The following is a 7,533-nucleotide window of genomic DNA, read 5'->3' on the forward strand; positions in this document are numbered from 1 at the left end:
TATATCTCAGTATCTGGTAATAGAAATGTTCCTATTCAAGAATTTGACTCACCACCGAAATTGCTGATGAACAGCTGACTTAAATCCAAATTACCATGGTCAAAGCAACTGCTAGTGTCAAATATACCTAAACCACTCTAGAAATCAGGGATCAAATAAAAGGAAGCAGGCAAAACAAAAAGTTGCATTATACTATGCCTGCTGAAGTTTTTCAGATGTTAAATATAACAATAGCATTTGTTACAAAGTCCCTCAGCAACTGGAAACCAGAGTGAAGTACATTCATATGTACCCTAGACTCCACTGACATTTTGATATTTTTATCACACTGTAATTTTTGCCTGTACCACATAGACTTGGAATGGGGAATTTCACAAATGTAGAATTTACTTAAGTACTTCTAGAAATGTACAATTTACATGACCCTAAATGAAAATGCTGTAATCAGTTTTACTCATCACTCTACTAGCAGAGTGCATCACAGTTATTGATTTTTAGTCTCATAATATCCTTGTGAAGTAAAGGAAGCATTTTCCTCACTTTACAGAGGGGGAACTGAGGCACAGGGTGAGTCTCTTGCCCAAAGTCTCAGATGAAGTCTGTGGCTGAGTTGGATTTGAACCCAGATCTCTTGAATGCTAGGTGAGGGACCTATCCACTAGTCCATCTTTCATACCTCATATATAGGAGGAAATGACAGAGGAATAAAGGATAGATGAACAGTGTTGACCTTGCCTAGTTTACTTCATGATAAATCTAAAGTGCCTTGTCTTCATTGAATTTTTACCTTGGGATTGCTCATGCACATTAATTACCCTAAGGTTAAAAATACTCTCTCTCAGCAGTGAAGACAAGGCTGGAGATGGCACTTGGGAAAAGATGGTACTTTCCAGGCAGTAGGAGGAAAAGAAGAGAGATGAAGTTCCATAGATTGGGTAGTACTTGACAAGAGAAGAAACAGCTTTGTGGGAGACCAGACGATGCTGCTCTTTCTGGGGAAGCCTGCTATGAACTGTGAAGGAGAGAAAGAACCCCTGACAGGCACAGAGATAGAGGTTGTCATTACCACCCTTGACCGTTTGTAACCTGTATCCTATGACCTGTTGCTACAGAGGTAGATTGTTTGGTATTAGAGCACAGGATGTGTAGTTTTTTAATAAGAAAGTCTATATTGGCTCAATAACCATCCTTTTGTATGTCTCAATACATACATACATACATATAGACAAGAACGCTATAGTTTTTTCAAGTAATAATCTGCCATTAGAATAATTTCTTCAAATGTTCAATTTAAAATAACCAATTCATAACAAACACAAGCCTCTTGGAAAGTAAAGGGTTTTTTATTAATTAAAATCCAGAGTGGAACTTTGTTCTTTGGTGAGAAAGGGATACACTGGTACAGACAGAATCTTGCAACAGCTATGCATTTTTTCTTCATGCAGCTGTTGGATAACAAGCCTCAAGAATGTTAGGCTTTTCTCATCAAAACAGAGAATTTTCAATGTGTCTGTGCTACTTTTACAAGGCCAAAAGGTTTGCTAGTCTCTAGAGCCCTCAGTGTTTTCACTAATCTCAGCAATACCTTCAAGTGATTGTAATGGAGATCAGCTGCTAGCTTCCTTTTCGCTGCCAAACTGGACCTGTATCCCAAGAAGAGCAATGTTAGCCAGCCAAGCATGGAATACTCTTGTCTAGATTTCTTTTGTGCAGAACTGATGGAAAGAACATGCTCAGTGATATGTACTTCATGAGAGAGCTCCTTAAAAGAAAGTTTCAGTAAACAGAAAATTCAAGCATTTGAATCAGGAATTAGAGGTTCTAAGCTAGGAAATCATCAACTCATCCTGTGACCCGAGCAAATCTTTCAAAAATGCTACAGGAGATCATAATGCAAACTCACAAGTATAAGTGCAACTGTGTGTACACTTATTCAGTATTTTCCATATCCCAAGTATGGTTCCAGAGATTAGGGCACTAGCTGAGGGTTTGGGAGACCTCAATTCAATTCCCTGCTTTGCCACAGACTTCCTGTGTGATCTGGGTAAGTCTCTGTGCTTTGCAGCTGCATGTCGGGCTAACAACACTTCCCTACCCCACAGGGGAGTTGAGAGGATAAATACACTAAAGACTGGGAGGGCGCTCAGATACTAGGGTAATGGGGAGCATAAAAGTAGATAAGTAATCCAGGTAAAAACATGGTGCCTCATTCTGGTTTAGGGCCAGATTGTGGAGTACTTCCTCTCATTGGTGAGCATTTATGTGACTAGTCCGATTGGCTAAAGTGGGACTACTTGCAGGAGTAAGTGCTTAAAAAGATGAGTAACAACTCAATAATCTGGCCCTCAGATTTCTAAGAGATCTGGATATTTATTTCTATAATACTTATTTATTTTGCTCAATAATGCTAGAATGTCAGATTTGCTGGTTTGACTGACAGTTTAAACACACACAGAGTATGGTACTGTATATGCAGTTCAGCTGCTACTGAAAGCATCAAAAATCTCTTTATACCTACACCAACTGTTCAGTTTGATTCCTTTTTTAATCTCAAAGGCTGGCATGCAGGAGCCTTCATTAACTCTTTCCCTCCAAATATTGTCCTTCTCATTTTCTCTATGTATATATGGCTCCCAAATGAGTGGTTCAGAGTCATTAATTAATGTATTCTCAAGCCCCTTGGGAGGTAGTGAAGTATTATCTCCATTTTACATATAAGAAACAGAGGCAGAGAGAGATTCTGTGATTTGCCCAATGTCATGCAGGAAGTCTGTGGCAGACCTGAGAACTGCACCTAGATTTGCTAAGTCAGTCCAGTGCCTTTAACACAGACCCATACTTCCTCATCTTCCTTCCTTCCTGCCATCTCATTAAATGTTTAAGCTGTAGGAGTAAGTTTTCCAGTGCTGACTTAGTGCGAGAGAGGGCTATGTGTGATCACTCACTTGGGGACAGAAGCAGATGGTAGATTGTACTGGCTGGAGAACAACACAGGCAGTTCATATTCACAGAATGACAATTGGGGTTAAAACGCTCAAAAATCATAAATCAGGCCTCCCAAAAGCAGGACCTTTAGAAAAGAATACATTTTTGGAGTTCTTTTCATTTTCCTTCTGACTTATGAACCTCTACGGTTCACGCTTTCAAGTTATCTTCACAACCACGAAGGCTAGACTGAGATAGACACAATGTAAACTGAGATTCTGATGTGTTCACCTTACTCTAGGATCTAGGGCTTTCAGAAAAACATCCAATATCACAAGACTTGTGATAAAATAGCAAGAGTTGGGACAGTGTAGGGGTTGGCTATATAGTATTTTGCTCTTCCTTTTCTTTCACTGTTTTTCAGTGCCAGAATGGAACTTGATGAATGCTTCTTTGCACTTGCTTAACAGCAATAGCAAAATAGCAGTGTGGATGTTGTGGCTAGGGCTAGAATCTGGGCTCTCAAGCCCACGGGGGCCAGGTGGGCCCGAGAGCCCGAGCTATAACATCCACGCTGCTATTTTTAGTGCACTAGCTCAAGCCCCACTAGCACCAGTCACCTGGGAAGCTCACTCCCACCTGCAGTGTAGACATAGCCATAGGTGCTTAGGGAACGCTTACTGCAAAAATGTAAGTGCCGAGTGAGTTTAGGTGTCTAGAAAGTTGGGCAGCAGCTGAGCGGAGATTTTGTGAATCCCAGTGGGCCTGATTCTGGCATCAAGGTACCTAAAGTGTCAGTTAGGTGCCTAAATCCTTTTGTGACTCTAGCCCTTTATCTCTCTATGCCATATATAAAATGAACAAAATAATTTTTACCTACCTCACAGATTTATTGCAAGTCCTAATTCATGGTAAAACTTTATGATACTCTTGGATGGAAGATACCACAGAAGTGCAAAATATTGTTGTCTTCTGCAGTTTTCACTTAGGACTTTCCATCCCCTTTACTGATTCGTTATTTGTTCCAATCCCTTTCACCTTTTCCTTCACTGTCTCTAACACCTCCCAGCCACTCCCTTGCTTTGTCTTTCCATCTAGCTAATTCTTGCCCCCTGCCCAGCACAGCCACACTGAAAGGATTTAAAAAACAAAGAAAATCACAGAACTAACATTACATTTGCTGCCACTGCATTGATCCCTCTGCTCCGCCTATGCATTATATACCTTTTCCCCTACACTTTGTCAGCCTTGTTTATTCAGATTGTAAGCTCTTCAGAGCAGGGCAGCTCTTAGTTTGTGTTTGTACAGTACCTAGCACAGGGGTCGGCAACGTTCAGCACGCGGCTCGCCAGGGTAAGCACCCTGGCGAGCTGGGCCAGTTTTATTTACCTGCTGACGCGGCAGGTTCGGCCGATCGTGGCCCCCACTGGCCACGGTTCGCTGTCCTGGGCCAATGGGGACGGCGAAAAGTGGCGCGGGCAAGTTATGTGCTGACCGCGGCTTCTCGCCGCCCCCATCGGCCTGGGACGGCGAACCGTGGCCAGTGGGGATCGCGATCGACCGAACCTGCCGCGTCAGCAGGTAAATAAAACTGGCCCAGCCCGCCAGGATGCTTACCCTGGCGAGCTGCGTGCCGAACGTTGCCGACCCCTGACCTAGCACAATGGGGCTCCAGACCATACTCTGTTAGTACCTAACCATTACTGTAATTAATATTTTATCATGTTAATTTATAATAGACTTGAAATGAAGATGTCCTATGTTCTGTTTGTTACTTGTGGACATTTTTCTTCCCCTTACATAGACACTGTGAAAGTTGGGTGGCCCATACTTTTGGCCTACTATTTTTCTGTATATTTGCACTCTCCATGTAATTCTTTTTAAGCATTTTCCTCACCAAACTAATACTACAATCAATACTTTTATTGCTGAAAAAGTTGATGCCAGACTCCATTAAAAGCAACCCTACAATAATGAACCTGCAAGGAAACTAATGATCTTTGAATGCTAGAAAGTGAAATTAAAGACTGCGACTGAAAATTATTTTTGAAATTATAAAAACTATCTTGACAGTGACTATAGAGTTTTGCTGTCATGTCTACTGTCATAGTGCGTAGCAGAATCAATACTTGTTATCTCTCCAACCATTTGGGGCAACCAATAGAGCTCATGTCTGGTGGCCACATGTTCTCATATGCAAAAGTCTAATATTAATAGTCTTAATATTAATAGTCTTAATATGGAGCTGTGTAGTATCTATCCCAGTGATGTAATGCACAGAGTAACCACATAATATTTTAAAAAATAAAAATAAAAAACCTGAATAGTCACTTAGACCCCAATCCTGAGATTATTTACGAACTGTCTTAACTTCCAGCCTGTTAATAACCCCATAAGTGTTTGCAGGACTGGGACCTTCATCAAATATACTGTGTATAATATTTATTTACAAAACATATAGAAGGGGAAGTATGTGCAATGGCTTACATAAAAAAAAAATGAAGTTCTTAAAGAGAAAAAAAGCTACATACGTATTCTAGTGTATCCTAATTTGTGCTCATAGAGACTACAAGAGAACATGATAGGAAATAAATAGTTCCTGATATACCAGTACACATTTTAGGCATGCAGCTGGAGAGATTATGTTTATACTGTACATACAATTGGCACCTCCAGATTCACATAACTCTCACTCATCACCACCAGCTCAGCTAGAAAAAATTCTGTCCATTTAAGACCAAACGTGCAAAGTCCAACCAAAAAATAAAAAAGCCCTTCCTTTTTTAACTGTCAAATAGCATCACTAAATGCCTCACACTGTACTGGCCCTGAATCTGCAAAAAGTTACACATGTTCTTAACTGTACTCCTGTGAATAGGCCCATTGATTTCAGTGAGATAATGTGGATAATGTTAGTAAATGTTCACAAGATTGGGACATTTGTTGTTGCACATTCTATAAACTGTTGCTATTCCACCGTCTCACATTTCTTCTCCTAAGGGCTGTAACATGACACAGGTACAATACTATTTTGGATCATATGAAACTACAGTGCCAGTAAAAGGCACATTTATATTCATGAAGATTTTTTTTATTCATTCTTATTTTCATGAGGTGCTTTGGGGCAGTCATATTACATGATTTAATAGTTCAGATTGCTAAAGTTTTTAATTCATAAATTGTAGGGATATGCATCTGAAAAGAAATATGCAGAGCACCCCAAATGTGCCAGATATCTTGGGGGCGGGCAATTATAAGAGAAAAAGAGTTTGAAATACGTTTCTATTTACTGTATAGAACTGCAATTCAAAGTATTTCTAACCTTGGTCCACCCATGCCCAGCCCTGCCTTCTCTTTATTTGGATATTTACATATTTCTAAAGCATCCAGTTAAAATATATTTAAATGTGTGATCAGTGCAATACACATAATTGCTTAGTGGTAATGCTCTGCATGGGTACATGAGACACCTCAGTTTGATGTCTTTGCCTGCCCTTCTATCCCTAGGATCTGCAAGGAGTGCAGCTGAGGCAACACACAACCCCAGTGGAGAAAGGAGTGCCTCCTGTCCTTTAACAGTGACTCTTCTGCAATATTAGACTACTGCACCTTTTGCTACTACATTCAATGGCAGATTAATGCATGGGTCCATGGGGCCCGTGCCCAGGGGCTCTGACCAATTTGGGGTCCCTCACAGGAGCGCTGGAACCTGTGTAAAAGTGAGGGGGCCACCGGCACCAGAACTGTGGCCCCACACCCCTAGTCCTACTCTTATCCCCGCCCCCCCCTTCTCCCAGTGCCCCACTCCCTGCTCGTCCCCTTCCCCCGCAAGGCTCTGCTGCTGGTCAGGCCAGAAGCTGGAGTCAGGCAGGGGGCCCGAGAGCAGTCCCCAGCCTGTGTCCCTGCCCCTGGGGTATGCCGCTCAGGGCAGGTGGAGGATCCAGGGCTCCACACAATGGCCCAGGCTTCCTGGGGTCTCTTACAATGATTGGGCTCAGGCTTCTGGCCTGGCCAGAGGGTGGGGCCTCAGGGGAAAGAGGAGGAGTAGGGGGTGGGGCCCCATGGTGAAGGGGGGCAAATGTTCTTTGTGCTCAGAGCCCCAATAAATCTTAATTCACCTCTGACTACATTGCCAGGCTATAAAGGGAATCCCATATTATAGTCCTTCTCAGCCAGAAGGAGCTGAGTGTGCTGCCTCAGGTTTGCTCCCTAGCCTAGGGAGACAGAAAATGGGACAGGATTCAGTGTGGTGCCTTTTAGGAGATGCAGCAGAGGAGGAGGGGCAAACATGGCTTTAAGCAACCTTTACCCATTCCAGTTTCTGGGCTGTTTGAGATGCTGGTATGGCTCATGGTATAAGTCACCTGGCTGCCTCTGAGCTATTTTGCAGCCCAAAATTGGCAGATCACATGCCCCTATGCCAGGGGCTTTAAAGGGGTGCAACATAGAGCCACTAATCCAGGCCTTCTGCTGGGAGAATTCTCCTAGGGTCTTCTCTGCCCACTCCTGGCCACTGTACATTGCTGGTGCAGGATCAAGGAATCATATCAGGGACTGGTCCTATGATCACAACTGTATAGATATACCCATCAGTGAGATGCGGCTAAT

Source organism: Trachemys scripta, chromosome 1, assembly GCF_013100865.1.
Source record: "Trachemys scripta elegans isolate TJP31775 chromosome 1, CAS_Tse_1.0, whole genome shotgun sequence".
Taxonomy (NCBI): Eukaryota; Metazoa; Chordata; order Testudines; family Emydidae; genus Trachemys; species Trachemys scripta.